General features: G+C 38.7%; 1 pseudogene; it reads left to right on the forward strand.

Moving 5' to 3' along the window:
• The first annotated feature begins 1138 nt into the window (after positions 1 to 1138).
• LOC118996111 (elongation factor 1-beta-like) overlaps positions 1139 to 25120 on the forward strand; it is a 105871-nt pseudogene continuing 81889 nt past the window's right edge.

Consider the following 25120-nt stretch of genomic DNA (forward strand, 5'->3'; position numbering starts at 1 on the left):
GCAGAGTCAGCAGCCATACCTTATGCATATACTTGAATTGCTAAGTGGCACTCAGTGACTCAGATGTTAAGAGTCCCGTTGCTTCAGCACATACAAGTAATACAGGGACAGAAACAGAACCAGAGAATTGTAGAACACATATTAGTTTCAGCTCTGCCTTTTAAACCACAGGGTTCTAGCTGTTATGGACATGCCCCTCTGTGAATTTATACCAGTGCATTCCTTTCTCTGTGGGGTAGGGAAAAGTGGAAGAGAACTAAGTACATGATATAAATTAGATTCATAGCCTGTATGGAAAAATATATTAGGGGAGAACAATTTATATTCATAAATAATTTTATTAGTTGAGTTCCTGGTTTCCGTTACCTATAGCAAGTGTCTTCACTACAAAACATTTTCCATGTCTTGAAACGAGTTCTCTTATTTTCCCAAGTTTAAGAAGAATTAATTCTTCATGATGTCAAACTTGGGAAATTGTTTCAGTGGTTGGGGTTGCAAAACTCATCCGTGCCCTTATAAAGGACATTGTTCTCTCATGACTACATTCACTTCTGTATGAGTGTAGCTTTCCGAATGGTCTGTGGGGCTACTCCTAAGTTTCTGATACTTTTATATCATTTACATTCTACCCATGGAATGCTGTATAAAAATACAATCACTTGAAAGGACAGAAGCTTCAAAATAGCAACCTAAATAAATGCGGACTTTTTCTTCTTTACCACTCCAAATTTTAATGGCTTCCATGAAACAGGTTGTGGAAGCAAATTTCACTAAATATTATTCCCCCTGGGTGTAACAGGTATGCCTAGTTTATTAGTCAAGTCTGGGTCAGAAAAACGGAGCCAGTAGGAGTGATAAAGACCAAGGGGTTTATCATAGGTATTTGGCCCTAGTCATTTGCAGGAGGTGGTTAGACGTTTGTATTAGCTTGTTTTTCTACATTGGATGCTGGGCCTGAAGTCAGCAGGACAGGCCATTGGAGAGGAAAACTGGCGAAGTTGATGAGGGACAGGGTACATTTGTACCCAAGTAAAACTGAAACTCATGTAAGTCTCCTGACATGGCCAAGCCTCAACATCAACACTGCTGGTGACTTGAGTGAGCCTGGGTGCCCTTCACCATGGAGCTGAACTCGTAGATGGCCCAAGAGTCAAAGAAACTAAAAGGGAGACCTCATGATGGTAGCTGGTCTCTTGTGGCCCACAGGTACTGAGAACTACACAGAAAATGGAATTCTGAGGATCACAGTTCCAATGTGGATGAGCTGACACAATGTAAATCACCTTGCAGATGTTAAAAACAAACAAAAAATGAAATAAAAATCCAAGCATCTCCATTTTTTCCCTGGAACAGACATGAATACCTTTTGGTCTATGTTATGTTTTCATCAGGATTCTCATCACAGCTTCTGTGTCTGCATCAGATAATATCTCAGGAAGTCTCATCCAGGTTACCTTTCCTCCAGATGCACTGGATATGATCTTAATTACTACGGATATTAGGAGAAGATCGTAAGATAACAAGGGAGGCAACAGCCATATGATGTGGTAATTATCAGTCTGGGATCTGGAAGCTTTAAGAAAGACATAGGGTAGTAAGGACTCACAGACTTGCATGTTTAATGTCTTCACGCACAGTGACCCGATGGGTGTGTTTATTATGATGGCAAAGATCTTACATTCAAGTGCAAACCCCACCTGAGAGGACAGGAAGACTATTTAAGTTGTCAGAGCAGCCTGATAATGAACCAGGGCTGCATACACACCATTAGTGCACGGTGCAAGGATACATGTAACACACAGGGCAATAAACAAAGAGAACCTTGTGTGGAGTATAAAAAATGCATAATGCCTACAAACTGCCTGGGGCTTTGAAAGCAATTTACTGAGAAAGCTTTTACAGTGGCCCACTTTGGAGCCATTGATAATTAACCAAACAAATAATTCAAAGTATGTTCAACCAGCTTCAGTAAATTTCTTTAGGGAGTTGCAATACTTTAAAGTTCATATTACAATACCATTGGATCAGTGTCTTCAGCTGCAGCATGTAAACACACAGGACTTGATTCATGATCGTGTGCATAATAACTTCAGATCAATATTTTAAATGATGTAATAGAGAAGCAGCAAGGAAGCTCTCGTCAGTAATAAAGAGCAATTGAGCCTTAGTTGTGGGCATACGGAGCCATTATGAATTCTGCCGAGGCTATAGATTTATGCCTACGCAAATTACTGAGTGATGAAAGAGATAACATCTTCTCATAACGGCAGTGTAGTTTCATAACTTATTAAACACTATAGATTTAGTCATATATGACACCCAGATATTCTCTCCACTTATTCTCCTGGGGTCTAAACTCAGCCACTGACATTTCCACTCTGCAGGAACTCTCAGTGTTTTTCTCCATCTCGTTATGGAGGTGGAGGCTTGTGTTACTCACGTTCTGTGGCCTTTGAGGAGGAGGTTGGGCTTGTTACAAGAGTGTGTTTCCTGATGTAGTCTTTCCGATAAGAGAGCCTTCGGTACCTGCTCTATCATGTCTATTGGTCCTGCTCTCCATAGGGCTTTATAGAGCCATCTGCTTAAGAGAGCTCCTCAGTACCAGTTTCTGCTCCTGTGTCATAGGGATGAGGCAGCATTATTCCTGTTACAGAGTTAGTTATCCTGAGGGTCACCTAACAGAGGAGAAGGCAAAGTGAGTCGTAAACCGTAGAGTACTATAAAAATGACAGCTAATTGCTGACTTGCATCTCAAGTTTATGGCACCACAGGGGCTAGGGAAGGACAACCATTTATGTAAAAGGAGCTAAATTAGGATGTCTCTGTTTTATTTGAGAAGCTCTCCTGTTCTCCCCTAGTCACACTCTTTCCGATGCTCACTCAAGTATACACAATCTGGTATTTCTCATAGCCTGGCATTCTTTTCCTGTTCGATAAATTCTAAAGTATCCGAAGTAGCATCATATTCTTTCTTCATTCTCTTTTTTAGTCTAACTACTCATGGTCAGCAGAACTTTCACTGTGGGTCACAAGTTACCCATTTCCAGAATTGATTTGGAAAATTGTGTTTGGATATAGGGTTGCCTTTTCTTTAGATAATAGCCATATTTTCACTCCCTTTTCCCCCACTCACCTGTTCTATAGCCATCCAGGCCCCCATTCTCTGGTCTACCAGCAGACTTTTGACAACATCTTGCCTGAATCATTATTTGTTGATTTTTCAACATTCCTAGCCAATGACTATTAAGCCCTGAGTTATTCTACCTATCTGATTTCTTTGTTCCTACTCCAGGGCTGTGGAGATTGTTGGAGAAAATTATGCATCCTGTATCCATGCCCACCCTTGTAAATGTCCTGTCTGGACCTTGTTGGAACCCACCTAACCACAGGCAAAATAAATGAATTGAAGCAGCCAAATAAATGTGCTTGCAAAATGCATTCTCCCGAACCAAACCTGCACTGCCAATGTGGTTTGCTGTCTTCCTTCCTGCTCATGCTCAGGCTCTGACCTCCTCATTCCTTCTGTTTTACCCACTTTCAGTTTGGGCATCTTGGCTTATTTTTACCTGCTTTACCTTCTGGCTTCAAGCCAGTTTCCATGGGTTGCCATGTTCCTGCTGGTTAGCTAATATTCTGAATACCTTGGCTGGGCCCCAGGACTGCGTTTTGTAAACGTTTCCTGTGGTTGGACTCAGGCGGGTTTGTTTTCAGGATCTGCCCTTTCCTGAGAGGATCCAGCCTTGGACACTGGATTTCCAACCTGAACTGTACCACAAATATTCTTGGCAAGACTTTTCTTTCCCATTCTAATCAACTTTTGATTTTTCAAAGCAGATCCTGAAAATTCTACCACTTTTGTCAAACTACACTCTAAACCTTTCAATTTTGCTTAGTTACCCTGTCTTTTAGTTCTTAGAGACAAGAGAAGCACATCACGAAAGTGCACACTCCCACGGCCCACCCCTCCCAATAATCCTTATTAACCCTACATGGTTTTCTCCAAATCTCAAAGGAAGAAAATCTCTTTGTCCTAGTTGAGAGTATCCCCTCTCTTTCCTCCAGATCATTATTCCGGAATCTTATTTTAGCCTATAAACTCACCGAATTATTTTCTATTGTTTGCGACATACACACCTACCCTTGTTTAAGTCATTACTCTCACCTACCTTCTTATTTTCTTTTATGTCCTCAGCTCTTGCGGAAGTAACTCCCCTTAACTATACTCCACTGCCTGTCTACTTCGCTTCTCTAAGAAGGACTGCTTTAGCAACTATTTTTCTCAAAGTAGGCATTTATGGGAAGATTGGCTTTAAGGAATTTTGTAAACTAGTAACGTCCCGACAAGTTCCCTCATCTGTTGCTTATAATTGCTCTTCGATTTGGCATTTTAGAACCCAGAGTATCAATTGCCTTATGGTGCCCCTTGATGGTCTAGTTCCCGTATTGAGTAACGCAGTAATTTTGAGTAATCAAGAGTCTCATACTCTGCTGCTGCCTCCCCCAACCCCTCTCCACTATCAAAATCTGCTGTCCGCTTGCTCTCATCATCTTTACAAGGTTACTGGCCCGCTCTTACAAAGGCCTACTTACATTGGTGTTGAGAGTGGCTGTATGTGCTGTGCCTTGCGGAGAAGAAGATTGGATTTATTTATTTATTTTCTAAAGAACCTTTATTTTTAAAAGATTTTATTTATTTATCTCTAGAGGGGATGGAAAGAGGGAGAGAAATATCAATGTATGGTTGCCTCTCGTGTGTCCCCTGCTGGAAACTGGCCTGCAACCCACGCGTGTGCCCTCACTGGGAATCGAACCATGATCCTCTGGTTCACAGGCCTGTGCTCAATCCACTGAGCTACACCAGCCAGGCTGGAGAACAAGATTTTAATTAAAAGGGAGTTTTATCTTTTTAGGGAAAGAGCCCTAATTTCAACACCATCATTGCTATTATTTATTATTATTATTATTTAGTACCACCATAAAGATTCTATGGTAGACTAATGACAGAAATTTTTGGTGGTTTGGGTTTGGGGAAAGAAGTTCTGGGAAAAAGGACTGAAGAAAAGTAGACAAAAAGTTGTCTGCGTAATGAATTCCTTTCTTCACTTTGTTGTCACATTTTCTTCTTACTTTCCTTAATTTTCCGCAAATTTTATTTTTGTTTCACAACATTTACATCCTAAATAATTCACCTTGATTTCTCTCTGTGTCCTAAAGTGAGCCAGACTTCTCTGTAAAGGGTACTTCATTGTGGTTTTCATATAATCCTTCTACCTTTTTTTCTATTCCTATATACAATGGGCACCCAATATGTTTCATGAGGACAAAATTATTGTAAACAAATGTGTCCAACACACTAGTCATAGAAAATAAAATCAGTAAACCTCAGTCAATGGCCTGCTTATTTTAATTATTGTCATTCTAGCAATATTTGAGGACAAAAAAAATACGTGCCCTAAAATACACATCGACATAAACTGGGGTTTTATTTTTGTGGAATGTGATCTCTCTAGACTAGATCATTTTGCTCTCATTTGTAAGCTGGATGAACATTGTAACGCACACATGGGGCATGTTGAAGTAAATTTCATTATTTCTATTTTCAAGTTGGAAACTGAGGCACTGAAGGCTTAGGAAAGCTATGTGAGTTCCTAGGGACAGATTGCAAGTTCCTTGGGTCAGAGTTCATGTCTTATAATAGCCTACTTTCTTGAACATGTGTATCTTTAAAAAATGTTTAAAATTTTTGTCACTTACAAGCTACATTCAATATTATTTTGTCTTAGCTTCAGGTGTACAGCATGGTTAGACAATCATATACTTTACAAAATGGAGCACATGTATCTTTATGTAGTCACAGCTCAGTAAAGGCTTGTGGGTTTGTAGTGCCTTAGGGGCTTTTAGGCCTCCTGACCTTCTGCCTAGAAATCTCCCTGTGACAGAAAGAATTCTACCCTGTATAAAGAGGATATTACAAACTGGAAGTGGGCTCCTTAATAAACTCTGCCTACTGTCTGAAGCCTTGGGCAATCCAAGATTGAACAATGGGCTTTCTAAATAGGTGCAGGGTTAGAGCAGGAAGGGTACTTTGTATTAATCCTACCCACCTGCCTTTTGCTTATGGGACCATCTGATGATTTTTGGCTCCTCTCAGTTTTAATGGAATCCAAGTTGTAAGCAAAATGTGGATTGTAACCAACATTGCTGATCTCCAGCCAAATGTGCACTGGCTAATGACTTTTTGCTGCCACTGCATATTAGTTTTAGAAAGCCAAATTTCATATTGCCTTCAGGGAAATATGCTAGATGTTGAAATGGAAATAGGTGAGGGGCTGGGGTATATGGTGTACAAGGAGCACATTTCGGAAGGGGAAGCTCAAGGGGCATATGATTCTGTTGGTACACAGAAGATCGAGTCACCAGGAACTGCTTGTAAGTAATATAAGGACAGACCTCCCCTCCAAAAAAAGCAGAAGTACCTTCTGGAGGGCAGGCCTCTTGTAGAACAGGCGTCCCCCCTGTAGAGGAATGTTCTAGGATCCCATCTGTATCACTGTACCAGCTGGCATTGTTGTGAGAGGCTGCATTCAGCTTCAGTGAAATTATTTTGAAGACTCTTTCAATGCATTTGTCCCTTTCACAATGGTTGGTTACACCTGCCCACACTGTGCTGAGTGTTCTGCAATTTTTGATAAAAAATTGTATGACCCCTGTGCCCCACCATCCCTATTCACCAGATCTCACCCCAAGCAACATTTTTTTTGTTTCCCCAGTGAAAAAAGTCCTCAAAGGGAAATGCTTTGCCGATGTGAAAGAGGTGAAACCTAAAACATCAGAAGCAGTAAAGGCCTCTCACAATTGATGAGTTCAAAAACTGTTTTAAGCAGTGGAAAAAAACGTCTTGATAGGTGTATTGCATCAAATGGACAGTACTTGGAAGGTGACTGAGTTCAAACATGTAAGAATAAATACACAATTTTTATAAATAATTTATGATTTTGGGGGGGTCCTCCCCCTGTAGGCTTAGAAATGCCAATCATCTGGGCACAAAGGCACATTTATAGTGACTGTCCCACAAAACACTGAAGTGCAGACATTCATAATATTTTATTTACATGAATCCCAGAGGTTTCTGTTTAATTATACCTAACTGCTGTGATTGCCTACAGTACACATACAGAACTAGTTTAATCCAATTTGGAATGGGTGATTAGTCATTTATGTAACCAATGTAGCACACTTTGAAATGTTCTCTCTTTATCCTGTATAGGTTAAAAAAATCAACCAGACATTCTGTTCTTAGGACTTACACATTTACCTTTAGGTTACAGGGTGGAAAAGATAGGTTTAGAAAAAAAATGAAGCTTAATTTTCTCAGTCTAGGGAAACTCTTTTAGGTAAAACCACCACCTCTTTTTGCAAAGTTCAAATTGAAACACTGGCTATAATAGGTTTCTGGATAAATATTCTTATGAAGGCTACAAGAAGACAAAGCTTTGAGATTATCATCAGACAAGTGTGTACTAGAGTATGGAGCAAATGTAGTTAATTCATAATTATGGTCAAGGTATGTGAGTTTCTATGGAACTGAGACAATTGTTTGAATTACTTTCACTCAAACTGTATATATTCCCTCAAACCCTATATGAGGGAAAACAGCACGTAAGATAAAATTATTGTTCCAGTCTTTCAACTGAAAAAAAGAATTTAACACACAGAATATTAACTTCTTGCCCTAACATATATATTTTTGATGGCATGGTCCCCACTGCAGTGTAAGTGATTCAAGACTCAGATTTCTCATAATTTTGTGCTAGCATCTTCTATTTATCTAGTAGCTTCATGACCAACAAATAACCTGTTAGTTTGGTAAAATGACCACATGCTCCTTGACTAACTAATAATCAAAATGCGATAAGAAAGTAGGAATTTTGTCACACCAAGAAATCACAATTGCTTGTCAATTTCAAACTTTACATTTTGGAAACTAGGAATCTTTTAGACATAATGTAGGAAAATTTGGAAGGAAAGAAAACACAAACACGGTGTGACATCTAGTCAGGAACTTCACCTTCTCAGGAAAAAACTGGTGTCAGCGGTCTAACCGTCATCATCGACAGTGTTCATGACAGCTGCCCAGTCCGGTCAAACAAATCCACAAATCTTGTGGAAAAATAGAGGTCATAGCAGAAGCTTATTTCTCTCTGCTTAGCAATGCACTTAAGACAACTACCTTTACTTTAATCTCCATACTTTAATTTGTCATTAACATACAACAAATTGTATATGGGATTTAACTCCCACCACATAATATGTATAGATTCACGTATTTATTGTTTTTTTTAGTGTGTCTCCATGCTTTTTTCCTAATTTCTCAAAAGGATGTTAGTATAAAAATAAATGAAATCTCAACTTTGCATACGTCCTTTGGTTTCACGATTACCCACAAGGAGACATGCTGATGGCCAAACTGCAAAGCAGGTGTACTGGGTTGGCCAAAAAGTTCGTTCAGCTTTTTTCTGTATGATGGCTCTAATAGTGCTTAGTCATTGTTAACTTCATTTGAAACAATTTTGTCAGATTGTATTGTGACAGCTGTCCTATCAGCATGTATTTAAAAAACTTATTAAAATTGGTCAATTTTTGTGTAGCCATTTTCATATTGAAGATGGAAGAAGGTATATAATATTTTTGGCATATTATGCTTTATTATTTCAAGAAAGGTAAAAATGAAAAAAAAAGATTTGTGTAGTGTATGGAGAAGGCGCCGTGACTGATCAAAGGAATCAAAAGTGGTTTGCAAAGTTTCTTGGTACTGTTTACATTTTGGCCAAAGAATTCTGTGCTGTGGGGCTGTCTTATGCATTGGAAGGTGTTCAGCCACACTCTAGGCCTCTACCCACTAGAAGCCAATAGTGGGAGATAGCCGACATACTCAACACATCCAAATCAGTAAAGTTATTGGTGAAAATGAAAAATGCGTCTTTTATTTTATGGAAAAAACTGAACAGACTTTTTGGTCAACCCAATACAATGAGTCAAGGCTGTGGTTGGTGAGCAGGAAATTCAGTGATGTGAAGGAAAAGAACCATAAGAAGTTTAAGGGAGCAATATGTTTTTGTTGTTGTTGTTGCTGTTCTTTTAAGAGGAAATCTCACAGGTAGCTAAGATGGTATCAGATTCTTCCGGAAGTTATAAAGAAAAGGACAGGAGCGACACTAAAACTCAGCGGGCAAATGGCGATGGAATTTGGAGATTTTTTTGTATTGTTTGAATCAAAATACTATAAAGCTTGGACTCAACTGAAGCATAAGAGGACTTATTTCACTTACCTAGTGTAGGATACCATTGGAGAGAGAAAGGGGCGACGGGAGACTGCTGTCCACTGTGGGTCTACCACAGTGATTTCTCAGTCCGCACTTCGGCGCTCTGGCTGTGAACAGACTAGTTCTCTGAATTGGTCCCCACTCTGTCGATCGGCCTCACCATCATTAATGACACTTTGCCCACGCTAATGCTCACTTCAATCCCAGAACAATGAAAAATTCCTGGACTCTGTGTCTAGACATCCGTGCATTATTTAATACGAGTTGTAACAGTGCCTGCAGTTCTAGTCTCGTACATACATACATAATTTACATTTAAATAGGCAAGGTGGCCACCCAGGGACACCTGGCACAAGCACAATGCCACCTGCATGAAGGAAAACACAGTGTTTTTATGAGACAAATACAGTTATTTCCAGGAATGCACACAACGTGCTGCACTAAGTAAAACAATATGATTTAAAAGGTTTATAGAAAACAAGCCAGAGGGCCATGAGGGCAAAGGTAAAGGGTTTTTCTAAAAGAATATATATTTATATTTGAAAATCTACATAAAACAATAAAAATATTTTTTCCTGAATTTCCAAGATATTTTCTTCAAAGTTACAAATCAGAGGAGAATGAACAATTCAGAAAAAAATATACAAGTGGCCATTTTTTAAAAAGCATTAGATTGTCTAAGTATTGTGTATCGCCTACTAAAACACTTGTTTGAAACAACATTCATTTTAATATGAAGTATTTGGAAAATATCAGAAAGGTGCAGAGAAGGTATACACACAGGTAAACCAGAAATAACCACTCAATTATCTTGGTGTATACTGTTCTCTAGTCATTTCAGTTTTCCCTTTCATAAATGTTTGTGCACTTAAAAAACTGAGATATTTTGGGGTGGGGCACTTCCTTCTTCTTTGAGAAACAGTTTTCCGAATGCCAGGATATTGTGAGATGTCTCCTGTTAGATATGAGGGATCTACTGGTATTTACTGGAAGAGGTTTAATCCTTTGAAGGGCCTTTCACTCCATCTTTGGCTCAGAGTGAGGACTCAGTGGATAACCTTCCTCAGCCTCTGTGCTCCCCATTAAACTTTGCATGCTCCTGCTTTGTAGACTGTGATAAACTGCAGACACATTGTGTTCTCTGTTTAGGTCCAACTTTTGAATAGTAAGAGCTGTTTCTAAAATGGAGAAGTGCTTACTCTCTCGTCAGGTTTAGAAATGTTCTCTATCCATATGACAATTTTTCTTGTTATAGTTTCCAAATAATCATGGCACTAAAAGCATAAAATCTGACATTATTTTTGAAACTACAATAGGGGAAACAACTGCATAATACTTTATTAAGTTGGTTTAAAAATATTTTATATACCTTCAGATAAATCAGTCATAAATTTAGTATCCATGCCAGAAATTCAATCAACCCTGCTCTTAATCATTTTTTATAGTTGACACTATTACAGATGTCTCCCATTTGCCCCCTTTGCTCCCCTCCACTGAGCCCCTGTCCCCCCACCTTTACCACATTGTCATCTGTGTCCATGGCCATGCATACATGGATGTGTGTTCTTTGGCTAATCTCTTCCAGTCTCCCCATGCCTTTCCCCCCTGAGATCTGTCAGTCCGTTAATGTTTTTTTTTTAAAAGATTTATTTATTTATCTTTAGAGGGGAAAGGAAGGAGAGAAGGAGAGAAATATCAATGTATGGTTGCCTCTCACGAGTCCCCTGCTGGGAACTGGCCTGCCACCCAGGCATTTGCCCTGAGTGGGAATCGAACGGCGATCATGTGGTTCGCAGGCCCGAGCTCAATCCACTGAGCTACACCAGTCAGGGCTCAGTCCGTTAATCTTAATGATTGATATTCTTAAGCTCATTCGATCTAAGCATGCAGATTCACAATGGCTAAGACCTGAAAACCTTATAAAATTTAATTTTGATAATTGATAGTTCCTACTTAGTATTATATCATTTTACTAGGAGATTTCTACAAGATGTATCTAAACCAGGAATTTTCAGTACTAGTTCAGGCTTACTGAATTGTAAAGGGGTTATTTCTTTTAAAAATTGTATAATGCTTTCTTGGGGGAAGTAGGAGTATATATTAGCAAGCTGGGGAAATTGTTTAGCAAATTTACAAGGCTACACCATATTATGTTTAAATGTCTCCTACTTAATATATTGAATCCCAGTTTTACTCTTTTCTAAAATTAATAACAGAGGAAGAGAATTTTAAAATGTACATATTAAAATGTCTGTGTTAGACATATGCTAGAAATTTTGTCCTCAATCTATTATTTTGCAACCCTATAAACCATATATTTAACATCAGTTATAAATATATTTTATGCATTCATCTTCAACACACAATTTTAAAAGGTTATTTCACAAGAGCGTCTAGGAGTTTCCAAATGTTTTTTATTAGATTTCTCAAAAACGTAGTATGATTGTGGAGCCAGTTTCTTCATAACTGCCTTGGTTTGGATCTTGGTTGCTGGTTCTACAGCTAGTCTTTGTGGCTCTGAGCTTCTCCCTCTGTGCCTTGCGTGAAGCTTTGTTTCAAAGGAATCACTGTCTCCTGCATTGATAAGGTGGTCTACCTGTATATGGCTGGTGCAACGTGTGACTGTCACACCACTCTTCAAGTGTTTTTCAAGTTTCTACCCATTATACACCAGTACAGACAAGACCAATCCTAGGTGGTAATAATTCCCTGGTAAGCAAGATGCACCAAGTCTCTGACTTCACAGTTTAGTGGGAGAGGCACAGAAACAAGGAAGAGCATTAAATGATTTCAGGAAGTGGTAAGGGCCATGAAGAAAAACAAAGCCAGATGAGGGCATAGACCAAAGAGAAGATGTTCCTTCATTCAGGAGGTCAGAGGGGTCCTCCCTGAGGAGGTGTCCTCCCTTTGAACACAGAACTTGTTAAATGACGCAGTGTACAATGTAATCTTCCCAGTAAAGGAGACAGCAAGTGCAGAGACCCCAAAGTGACCTGTCTGCTCAGATCAGGATAGCCTAAGCACAGGCAGAGAAAGAGAAGGGGTAGAATATGAAGTTGGAATGCACATCTTGTGCCAGAACTTATAGGAGTTTGGAAGCCATGGTTTAGCCTGTTTGCATTGGTACAACCAATATTGGTAAGTGTTTTTTATTGCCACTGCTTTAGTACAATGCTGAAATATTTTCTAAACACAGAATCTTTGGAGAGTTACACATCTTTAAGTAGACATATCTGAGTTATGAATTCTGTTTTAGTGTCTAGTAGAGTCTTTCAGAGCAAAGTATAATCTAAACAAACAATTTAAAAAGGGTGACATGAACATAACTTACATACAGTAATATCTTCATGTGTAAATTCACATGTAAACATATGTCCACATTATACAATTATAAACTATACATGTTTTAAATCCCATGAGCAACTAATTATTGATTTCACAAAGCAGCAAGGCCATGTGTCTATGTGTATATTTGAAAAACAAGGTGAATGTTTTGATTTTATTCTTTTAATGATCTTACATCTTTGTTATTTATTTGTTTAGAGTCTACCTTGACCCAAAATAAAGTGACTTTCAAACACACATATAAAACAATCAATTAAGATGTAGTAAAAGAGAAAACAGAGTAGAATAATAAGAGAGGTCAGAGGTAAGTTTTATACAAATTATATATACTAAGGCCATACAAGTATACGTATGTGTGTATGTATATACACATATACGTATATACATATATATGTATATGTGTATACGTATATGTGTATATACATACACATATATGTATATATGTATATACATACACACATATGTATATGTATCTTTCCCCTTCATTATAAAAGCCAAAGCAAATGAATGATAGGGTTTTTGAAAGTCTAGTTTACACCCTTCAACATTAAGAATTGAATTTGCTGATCCAGATCGGAAGAAGACCAATTGAGGTTGGTAAGGTCAGAATCAGTTTCACAATGGTACAGAAATTGATATGAATGTTGAAACAAGGGCTCTGTTTAATTGTCTTGAAAATGAATCATATCACAGAATTTCCTGCTGTGCATTGTGTACAGATACCACGAAGAGGTAATGTGCAATTTGTTCTCGATTTAATTTAACGTAAAAGGCTCTGAGACAAAAGCAGCATTCTAGCGATTACAAAAGGGTTCTCCAGGAGTCATGGTGGAGAGTGCCGTGTAAAATCATCTGTTTGTGTGTTCCTGTTTACCAACGCACAGATAAAAAAGCACACTCCACCAGGAATAATGATTTTCAAAGCAGCATCTTTGATAATAAGTAGAAGTAATTATAATAAGTGGAATTGTTTTCCTTCCCATTGCCGCCTTAAAGTCCTCTCTTGCCACCCTTCCCCAGCTTTGACAACTTTTTTGTCCTTTGCATTTTTTTGCATTTAATATAATTTTTCACTTGTGTGGACTTTGAGACTTATATTCATAACTAAGCAATTGAATGTATGATACCCATTTTACTTTTTGAAAAGCCAGATGTGTTCTATTTCTTTTATTTTCTACAGTATAAAGCAATTTCCTCTAGGTTATACCCTCACGATGTTTGGTTCACTTCTTTGTGTTTAGAAAAGAGCAAAGTATATGATCACTTCATAAGATAGGATACAAAATTCCTCTTCAGCTTTCTCTTTGCTCACTCTGATCCCCTCAAAGTAAACAGGCTACTCTCCCCTTTGCCATCATTAGCATTATTTTGGAAATATAACATACCTAAAGAGGGATTGACCTACTGGTCCACCTTCTACCCTGACTAAGCTCAGATCATTTCCATCTGGGAAAACACAAATGAGCACGTTCCTTATAAAAACCAAGGCTGTTTCCTGAAACAAATGTAAGTAGAGACCATCAGAAATTTCTGGTATAGCTTTAGACAAGCTTGGTGCCCTCTTTTCTTAAACTCCAAACTCTCCGCGTCACCACTCCAAGTGCACCGACCACCCTCTTGACTAAATTTTATTTTTAAATCCTGGAATTACTACAGTACTAACAATAAATGATTGTCATATACTGAAAGTGTAATGTACACCAGATTTTATGTATTTTGTACACCAACTCCTTTAGTTCTTGTAAAAATATGGTGAATTAATATAATTAACAACCATTTAAGCATGAGCAAAGTAAGGCTTAGATGCATCCGAGCTTATATCAGTAAAATGGGCCAGAATTCAAGCCCCAAAACAAGGTTGGATCATTTGAGACTGCTTTTTAAAAAATATTTTATTTATTTTTAGAGAGGGGACGGGAAGGAGAAAGAGTGGGAGAGAAACATCAATGTGTGGTTGCCTCTCCTATGCTTCTCACTGGGAACCTGGCCCGCAACCCAGGCATGTGTCCCGACTGGGGAATCGAACCACCTTTTGCTTCACAGATCCGTGCTCAATTCACTGAGCTACACCGGCTAGGGCTCAGAGACTGCTTTTAATGACTGGACTTAAACACCATTTTCATCCTCAGTTTGAACAGTTTTGCATACCCTCATGTTTAAATTATAGAAAATTCAGAGTTTTTTTTCTTCCCCCTGGATTTCAAAACACGAACAATTGTGACTCACAGGAATTAAGCCCCTAATCTAGAGCCAGGCAGTGTTTTTCTTCTTTGCATGCATTATCCAATTTTCACTACAAGATAACGTTTGTCAGGTTTAGTTTTGTTTTAAATTTTACAATTGAAGAAACTGAGCTCCAAAGATATTGAATCACTATGCAAAAACACTCAGTTGGTAAATTAGGGATTTGTGATTCAAACTCAATCCGTGATACAGTTAGGGATTTCTGAGCAAAGAAACCGGGAACTGGGGTTAAGGGTCAAGCCCCAGTTAATGGAAATAAAAGATGACTGAATAGATCATGAGAAACCTTTAAAGAGCCTTAGGATTTATTTCTAAATGTGTTTGCTTTTTAAAGGGGGATAAAACCTGGAGTCACGAAGCCATCTGTTCACATTCCAAAGAATTGTAAAACATTTGGGAACAAAGGTTTCTTTCCCGCTCTTAGGAGGGGGAGGGGCACTAGACGGCTTGTGGAAGTTTTCTGATTGATAATGTTGGACGTCCTCTTCCGTGGTGTAAGAAACCCCCTTTGTACACACATGGGATCTATCTGGTTCTTCCCCACCACCTTGAAAGGGAGAAAAATGGGCGTGGGGAAACCAAGGTAGTCATCGCTGTTAGTAATATCAGTCCCTAATCCAGATACCTTGCATTTGCTTTCAGGATAAAATTAATAAACACAAATACTAAAGCATTTCCTGACTTCATATAAAACTCTGACATTGTGCCATATTTCTTTTCCAAACACTCCATTATCCATCTTAGGATCACTCTATTTGCTACTGAAATGAACTCTTGGTTCTAGTCTGCTACCCTAGGAGAATGGACGTTGCTATATTGGAACCATTACACTTTTTATCCCTCTCTCCTGGTTTTCTTTTACCCTTTTCTATCTCATTTATGCATATTTTCAAAGTTGAGCTCAAACCCTATATTCTGCAAAAAAGTCATTCTTTGATCATTTTGCTTTAAAAATATTTATGCTGTATTTATTTCCTAGCAATTTTTGAAAGCAAAAAAAAATAGTACTTCCTGGAGTGTTTCAAATATTTGCCTTAAATGTTATGTTTTTAATGTTAACACTCTTTATTTTAATCTAATACTGGTATTGATATTATTTTATTTACTTCCATTCCATCCTATTTTAATTTTTTCCCCTCAAATAACAATGATACCTTTTTTAAATAATTGTTTACTGCAATTATTCTTATCTTTTAATTTTCTTTCTGATTTCTTCAGGAAGTTAAAATTTATGTATTTTGCTATTCCATTTTTGAGCGTATTCACCTAAAGATTTTCCTTCAGATTGAAAGTATGTACATTACTATGTACTTGGCTTCCACTAGAAATTCTGATTTAATAAACTGCTTTTTTGTAGTGCTATTATCTTTTATTCACTTTATTAACAGTGATGATCAAGTTTGTTCACAGCTTTAGCATTTTTAAAAACAGTTCATGTTCCAATAACTTCTTGTAGGTGTATATTTAAAGCACAGAGTCAAATAACAGAAATCAAGTGACTCAAGTATCTCCTTTATTCTGGACCTGAAGACCAATCAGTCAAATTACAAATATTTTTTCCTGGGTCTCAGACTCAGCATTTGATGTCATTGTTTATTTACATTTGTGAAATGATACAAATCAAGATAAGCATTTCAAGAATATGATAGTATTTCACACAGCTATTTAATAAAAATATTAACTTGTTTTTCACTGTTCTATCAAGGTATAATGAAATGTAGCAGAAATAGATTCTAGAGTGAGCTGCGTTGTCATGGAAGTGTGAGACTGGCTGTCAGACTAAGTGTAGCATCCAAGGAGCACAAGAAAGTGGGCAGAGGCTATTCATACAAGAAGCATCCAGAGACACGTGTGTGCAGTCACATGCATGCACATGTTCCGTAAGCCAACATTCCCAATGTTAGAGGTAGAGCTGAGTCCGAGTCAGTCAGGCATTGAATGTACGAACCGGTTAGAAGAAGGAAGGATAGACAAAATGTGGAAATTGGAGACTACATTAGATGGCAGAAAAAAGAGTAGGATTTTGACAAGGGAGAGTACCGACTCAAGGAATTTGTAGTTATTACTAGCACTGTTGGTTGTTACTCCCACTGTTGGAAGGCAGTACGCCTTCCTCTCACTGGAAAAATAGAATACACATGAGTTTTAATAGACAGGACATTTTTCATGAAGACATGAGCAAATGACAGACAGAGAATGAGACATACAGTGCCTTGTTGGAAAGTTACACAAAAATGTCAATAGGGTTTGGCCATTGTGCAACCCGGTGAAGATGAGTCTCCCTGAAGGACATCTTGACGGAAGACTGAAGAAGGACAAGCACATTTTGGAGGATGAGTGGTGAATGTCCAGGTATAAAATGAAGTGTGGAGGGGTTAAAATTCAGAGCTTTGTTGTCTCATTTCCTCTAAAACTATCTCAGCCATGAAGCAGACAATTAAGTGTGGATGGCATAGTTACCTTTCATTAACTGACTTACAAATCATGCAGCATTGCACTTCATTATTTCATATGTAACGGAATGCAGGAAGGGGGTTCCGAAAAGACTCAGATGGATTATGTAAGCAATGGTTTGAGTTTGAAAAGAAATGAATACAATAAAAATTGTGTGTGTGCACAGGTATGTTATAGGCTGTGTAGTGAGAACTTGGATGCAATATGTCAAAGTTTGAACTTTGGCTCTATATCCAAAGCTCATGTGACTGACCTTGTCCAAGGAATTTAATCTTGTCTTTAGTCTTCATGTCTGTAAAATGTGAACAATATTCTTTCCACTAAAATATCATAAAAGTTATATGAATTTGTATGTGTAAAGAATACACTAGTACTGGGTCCAGCAAATACTAGGTGGTGAACAAATATCATTTATTATTAATACCACATCATCAGACCTTGTTAATTGTGATAAGATACAAAAATTCTTCATGGTGCCAATTCTTTGTTTTTAGAATGGTTCTGCCCAGTAGTTGCGGAAACCTAAAATCTTTCCTTTCAGCTACCTTACACATTATTCTTAGTAAAACATTAGAGTCTCTTGTATGTTTCTCAGGTTTCCTCAAGAGTCAATGCATATCCTACTCCAGGTCCTAGTCAGCCATCATAATGCACATTTAGTTCATTTAAGAGTTTAGATGCCATTGGTCTCATTGCAAATCCCCCGACATTTTAAATCCAGCCAAATAAAGCAAGCAGGAGAGTATTTTACATGAATTCTCCAAAGAGAGAGGGTTATCAAGTTCATTTACATGTTTACCAAGGCTCCCAGCCATCCTGCCTTGTTTGGTAGGAGACTGTTTTTATATGAACTGAACTCCCTTTCTGATGGTCTGTTGGCAGTAAAACAGCATGAAATCTCACTCATCATTATTGCTTACTCAGTGGGCCTGGTTTTCATCAGTAACGTTTGGCATTTAATCAGAGTTTGGGGTGCATCATTTCTGAACATGCATTCTGTGCTAGAGGCAACAAAAATCATTAAAATTTGGCTCTTGGTATAATGACGAGGTGCATGAATGGGGTGGAAGTTGTAAAGGACTATAAAACTGTTAAATTTGGTGTGTGGGAGGAAGAAATTATTTGTAAAACCCATAAACTTCTTTAGCCAAAATATCTATTACATGCTAACTGGCGCTAATGAGCTGTTTTAAAAGTCCAGGTCACTAAAATATATATTTGCCTCGCTTTCTGTGTAAGTGAACAGTACGGAAAGGAACTGCAGGTTTTCCGTGCTATTTCGGAAGGAAAACCCAAACAACCTCAACACTGCAAATTAGGGGCCTAGGCCACATTTTGAAAAAAGTGTTATTTATGGAAACTGTTAGCTCAAAAGCAAAAATGTTACATAAAGTCTCGCACTGAGATTTTCTAAACCATTTTTTAAAAATTTGTATCTATGATGAATGAAAGATATACAAATTCTCAAAGGGGTAATGTTTTTTAATATTAATATTGACTTGGAAAGAAAAACTTGAAGTACACCAGTAAATATCAGTAAAGCATACCATTAAGAACTCTGACAGTTTAGGGAAATTCAGGAAAATAAAGAAAAAACAACATTCTATATGGATATCTATGTCTACATCTAGGTCTCTGCTATATCTCTATTTCTATACCTATTTCTGTATTTATGTCTATCTCCATTTCTCAGCATCAAATCTACATACCCATATCTCTCTGTCTGAGAAGAAAGATACACTGAAAATCAGCTTATAATCAGTTATAAACATCCTATAAATGAATCTGTAATAACCAGAGAGGAAAAACAAAGTTAAAGTCCCCTTATTACCAGAGGCCGCTGTTCCAGTCATTCACTTCAGTGTGTTGCTCTGAATAGCTTTATCCAGATTTTGATGTTAGTAAAAGGGCTTGAAATATGGCGTAAGGATACGCGATTCTAGCGGGCTTGACTGTTAGATCAAGCTCAGTCCGCCCTACCGTGCCATCAGTAAATTAGCATGAACACAACTATAAGTCATATAGCTACTGCTGCTTCTCTCCCCTGCTCACGGATAACTCTGGCTCTGCCCCAGTAAACGGCCAGTAAACTGGCCCCAGATCTCCAGAGGTGGAGCGCTGAGTCAGTCCGTCTTTATCAGGCAAAGAGTCTAAGCACGAATAACAATAGCAAACCAACCAGTTAATTAACAGAAAGAAATGTATATTTAACTAAAATGCAATTTAGTGTCTCTGCTAAGATAGGGAACAATGACAGCTAAGGAGATGATAGATATTTCTTTGAGATATTCTCAGTTCTGGGGTGGAAGAGCCTTCTACCAACTGCTATCTGGCAAGTTGTCAAGGAAATATGGTGATTCAAAACCACACTACCCTGGCTGGTGTGGCCCAGTGGATTTAGCGTCTGCCTGTGAATCAAAGAGTCACTGGTTCAATTCCCAGTCAGGGCAGGTGCTTGGGCTGTGGGCCAGGTCCCCATTGGGGGACATGTGAGGGGCAACCATACATTGATATTTCTCTCCAGAAAGAGAAAGAAACAAAACCAAAACCGTGTAAACCTATTTTGAAAATCCGTCGTCTATATCTTTAAAAACGGTCTTATTTTATCCTCGATTTAATTAACCTACTAATATAATAGTCAGAACTAAAATGCATAGTATGGATTTTGTCTGCTCTAAAAATTTCATCTATTTGGCCCTAATGCATTGAACAACTACCAAGGAACAAGAACTTTGGCTTCCAGGAGCTGGAAGGCAGACATGTTCCCTGTCCTTTCTGAGCCTAGAGGCTACTTTTGGATAAATAAATTCAATTCTAACAGCGTGTTGTATGTTGTATGTATGTTGTATGTATGTTGTATGTATGAAAATCTAAGGGGCATCAGGTAAGATTCTGGCAGGAAAACTACGAAATTGAAACTTGGAGGATGAATTGCAATTGTTACCGAACAGAGGTCCAAGGCGGGGCAATACTTGGCCCACAGAGAGATGCCCAAAACTGCTACAGAACAACAGGGGCCCCTCCCAAGGACGGTATACTAATACCTACTGGGCTCGTCTGTCTGCCGCTGCCAATTGGAAAGACATCTCTCAATGCCAGAGATTTGTGAAAAGGAAATGAAATGTTTATTTAACGCTATTCAGGCCTAAAGCCTTCATTAAAATGCCAAAGTCTTTAAGGGTATACACCTACACACACACACACACACACACACACACACACATACACACAGTGCTCCCTTTTCCCACCGTCCCAACTCCGGGTACCGTAAATCAGGAAAAGAGCACACGTCCATTTTTCCAGGCTGCTGGTATTGTCAGCTGTGTTGACCGTCCAAGGCAGGATCTCCAGTTAATCTAAAGTCATGTGGCACCTTCTACTGACAAGAGTTCTTTGTACCAAGTTCCAGTCAAAGTCTCTCCTGCTTTCCAGGCCACTAGGCCAAAGGGAGCGTCCCAAAGCTGCGTGGGCCTCTTCTACCAAAGCTGCAGGGGTCTGCACTCTACCAAAAGCGTGTGTCTTTCTTCTTCACCTAGCCACAGGGATCTCCATTCTGGCAAAACTGCGTGGTCTTCCCTTTCACCCGAGAAAGAGGGGGTCCTAACTCTGTTGAAACCGCGTGGCTCTCTCTTTCATGACTGCAAGAGGGGGTCCTAACTCTGCTAAAGCCACATGCCTCTCCCTCCAATGGCTGCTGCGTCTGCCCTCTTCCAAAACAGCGTGGCTCTCCCTTTTCACCTGGGCAAGTATGGCCCCATGTCCTAGAGACAATCCATTCCCAGCTCTCAACTCAGGCCCTGTCTCTGAAAGTCAGCCCCCAGTTACATCCTGGGTAGAAGCCACTCGCTTCTCCCCTGCCCAAAACTTGGCCACAGCTATTTAACATATCTATGAAACCAGTTAAAGGTTATAGATATGTTAAATGATCATTCCAGAGGTTAGCTGCAAAAGTGTTCCTATGCGAAACAGCTCTCAATGGCCCTGCTCCATGTGTCCCTTCCCCTAACTGACACGGGGGGGGGGGGGGTGTGAGGACATCTTAATAATATGTCTCTTCAATATTCCTATGCACTTTGAGTTCTGGACACCATTCCAAATCCTTTTTCTGGGCGCCCCCTTGGCTGGACCCTGTATCAGAATTAGTTGCATAAGCAATGGGCCATAAATATTTCATCAGGGGGCAATATGGAGAAACAGAGTTGGAGGCTGTGTGGTAATTCCAAGGAACTGGAGAAAGGTCCATGTGGTGGGGTCAAATTTTGTAGGGAGAAGGTTGTGGAGATCAAGTGACAAAGGAAGTCTGGGCTCTGATCATAAACCCATTGTTTTTTTTTTTTAAATTAGAGGTTTTGTTTTATTTTTTAACTAGTTTATCCTTTAAAAGACCAAAAACTGTGACTTCAACAATATTCCGTAACTGCTCTCCTAACTCCTTCCACCCAAACTGCTGAGGAGAGCCCCAGCAGACACTCGGGGTGTTCTCTCAGTTTTAGCCACATTTCACCTGCTACGATATGGGGCAGGAAGAGAGCGCTCTGCTTCGCTCCTCTGGCGTTCCACATCTCCTAGCAAAGCCACGGCACAGTTGTCGTGTTGAAGCTGTGGGGCATTCCTGAAGATGTGAGGACTCTGTGATCTTGTGGCCAGCTCACCAGACTCTCAAACCCAAAGCAGCTTGAAAGGAACACAGTGTCAGTTCCTAAAGACCCAGTCCAACATCACACCCTCCACAAAGCCATCGCAGACACTTGATCCTTGCCCCAGGCTGGTGGGCTGCCCTGATCATGAACTTGCATGCGTTCTGCCTTCCCCTGAGTGGGATAGATGATGATGCTTCAGAAACATCTCTTTGCCATTTGAGAAATTTCAAACTCCTTGACCTGATTTAACATCCATCCATTGTTGTTAAATCAGGTTAAGGAGTTTGAAATTTCTCAAATGGCAAAGAGATGTTTCTGAAGCATCATAACCTATTGAGAAATAGTTCTAGAAAGATTATACTGTAATGTGGATGACAGATTGGAAGGAAACAGGGTGGATATTTAGGGACCTGTGAAAATAAAAGTTTAGGCAAAAGGATTAGGGAAGCAACAGTAGTGAAAACTAAGTGGATGACTTGTGTGGGGGGTGGTGGCAGTGGTGGTGGTGGTTACTAATGTACCCAGATCAGCAAACTCTGCCATGGGATAGAAGCTGATGCTACTTTCTGGTGCAGAGATTACTGTAGTAGAATAATCAATGGGAAAAGGTAATGGGTGTGTTTTTAGACAAGGTAATTTTGAGATGCCTGTGGAATGGATGGGTTGTGTTTAGTTGAAAGGAAGGGTTGGGAGCTCAGGAGAAAATCTGGGGCTGTGGATGTAGATTTATGAATTATCAGCAAATAGATGGTTTTCCCACCCTAGGAGTGGTCGGGAAGTCTGGAAGGCGGAGGGTATGGGGTGAGAAGCACTAATATTTAGGGCAGTAACATCAGGGTCATGTCTCAGTGACTCAGTCTCCTTTTCATCATGCTCCTCTTCAATGTGGATGATGGCAAGATTCACAATGGGGACAAGCACACAATGCTTTAAGTTATTTAAAAGAAAATTTGGGAGAATACCAATGTGAAAACATATTTAAAACCAAGAACCTAGACCACACACTTAACAATGAAGTGATAATTTTTCTAGCGAGAACCTTGATCAAACAGAGCCCTCTCCCTTCAAAATAGTGTTTTATACATGAAGGAACAATGAATTCTCTGTTTCTCCTTAGAGATACAACTAGAAATGTCCTGGAAATGCTAATTGGTCTCTGATGGGCCTCATGACTTTTAATAAACTACAGACAAGATTTTTGGGTTTGCTACACTTTGATTTATAACTTGTATAAGAGCGCTCTAAGAAGTCATCTATAATGATGCATTTCCAAAAGTACTCACTCGTTAATTAATTTCTTCATTCATTTTTTCACTTTAGAGATGATTTCCCATGGCTCATTATACATTTAAGTATTTCCAAATATCTGTACTGGTTTTCAATTCCAGAACATTTTTTCTCCTTTTGCAGCTTGCTCTGTATAGAAAGCTTACTACCCTGTGGTTTTTGAATGAAAGGAGCCCAAAGACCTTTCATTCTTAGGAAATAAATTCATAAAGACATAATCAATTCATGTTTGCAATGACAATAGAACATGTCATTCAAACCGTCACTGGATTCTGCCTTTACAGTGAATGCATCCAGTAAGAGACTGTCATTTGTGTTTTACTTTAAAGAAGTTATGGTACAAATAGCTTGCACGTAGACATTAGCAAATGTGACCAGAGGAAGTTTTTTGCTACCCTCAGAGCTTAGGCAGTCAGTTCTGAGTGAATTTGTGTTACCAAGAGGAAAGAGTTCTTCTGCTAGGCAAGCTAGGAAGAAGGCGAAACATAGAGCTTGGCCTTGAACTCTCCATTATCATCATCTTTTATAATCTTTTTGTTCTGGTAATGTAACATTTCTTATTTCCAAAGGAAGTAGTACCTTCCCCTTTTCCTTGCATGAAAATATGCGCTTCTCTTCAATGACTGAGGTGTGTCTTCGTGGGATGGTAGGACTCCAGCTGAGGGACAAAAGGTCAATATTGGAGAAAAGGGACTGGCTGTTCTGTTTGGGAAAAAGCATGGTAAGTTTGGGACCCAGGGGAGAAAATGTGTTTTCTTGGAATGACAAGTCCTTCCTGGAAGACTTTAGGGGATGTTCCAACTGTATATATTAAGAGGTTCTAGCAGAATAGCATAATTCTGAAAACATTGGGTCATTCACCTTAGATTTTTAAATTGGGGAGAAGTGTTTTCATTAATCTCCCTCTCTTTATGTATTATATATAGATATATGTCTACATGTAGATATATAGAATACATAGATATATCTATATCTATCTGTATCTACCTATATATCTACATATATGTATATGCGTGTATGTGTTTAGCTATATCTTTATCTATCTATATCTGTATCTCCTGTCTGTCTTTTTCTGGATAAGATCCTGAAACCTACCATCATTCCAACTGTACTGTCATATTCCTTGCATGAAATATTTATTTTTTCCCATATGATAAAATCCCTTTTTTTAGTTATATTAAAGTAGATTTTGCTTTGTAAAATCTAGGCACTAATAGACTATAGAAAGCCTGAGCTCCTGTAAAAAGTTAAATTTTCTATAATAAGAATGTTAAAATTATGTTTGACGGAGAAAAAAATTTCTACCCAAAATAAAGATACTATAACATGCATTTATTTATATGGAATATAAATAAATTGATTATGAATTCAGATTTGATTTACTAAGTCATTGGATTTTGACTTATAAACTTACATGACAAATCATGGGGCCTTGGCCAGGTAGCTCAGTTGGTTAGAACATCATCTAATACGCCGAGGTTGCAGGTTCAATCCTGGTCAGGGCACATACAAGCATCAACCAATAAATGTATAAGTAAGTGGAAAAACAAATCTCTCTCTTTCTCTCTCCCTCCCCCTCTCTTTCTTTTTCCTTCTCCTCTTCCTCTTTGTCTAAAATCAATTTAAAATTTTTTTAAAAATGGAACTTTTTACTTCCGTGTACTTTACATACATGATATAAGCATGTTATGAATAATCTTACTTGAATTTATTCACAGATATATAGAATAGTTGTGCCTACCAGATTCTTTGGGATGACTGATCCTGTGGCTCCCCTTGAACATGATTTTAATTCCCTTATCCAATATATCACTCTTTTCTGGAAAA

The sequence above is a fragment of the Sturnira hondurensis genome, unplaced genomic scaffold (genome assembly GCF_014824575.4).
Source record: "Sturnira hondurensis isolate 20B ecotype Veracruz unplaced genomic scaffold, ASM1482457v3 Scaffold0010812, whole genome shotgun sequence".
NCBI classification, from domain to species: domain Eukaryota; kingdom Metazoa; phylum Chordata; class Mammalia; order Chiroptera; family Phyllostomidae; genus Sturnira; species Sturnira hondurensis.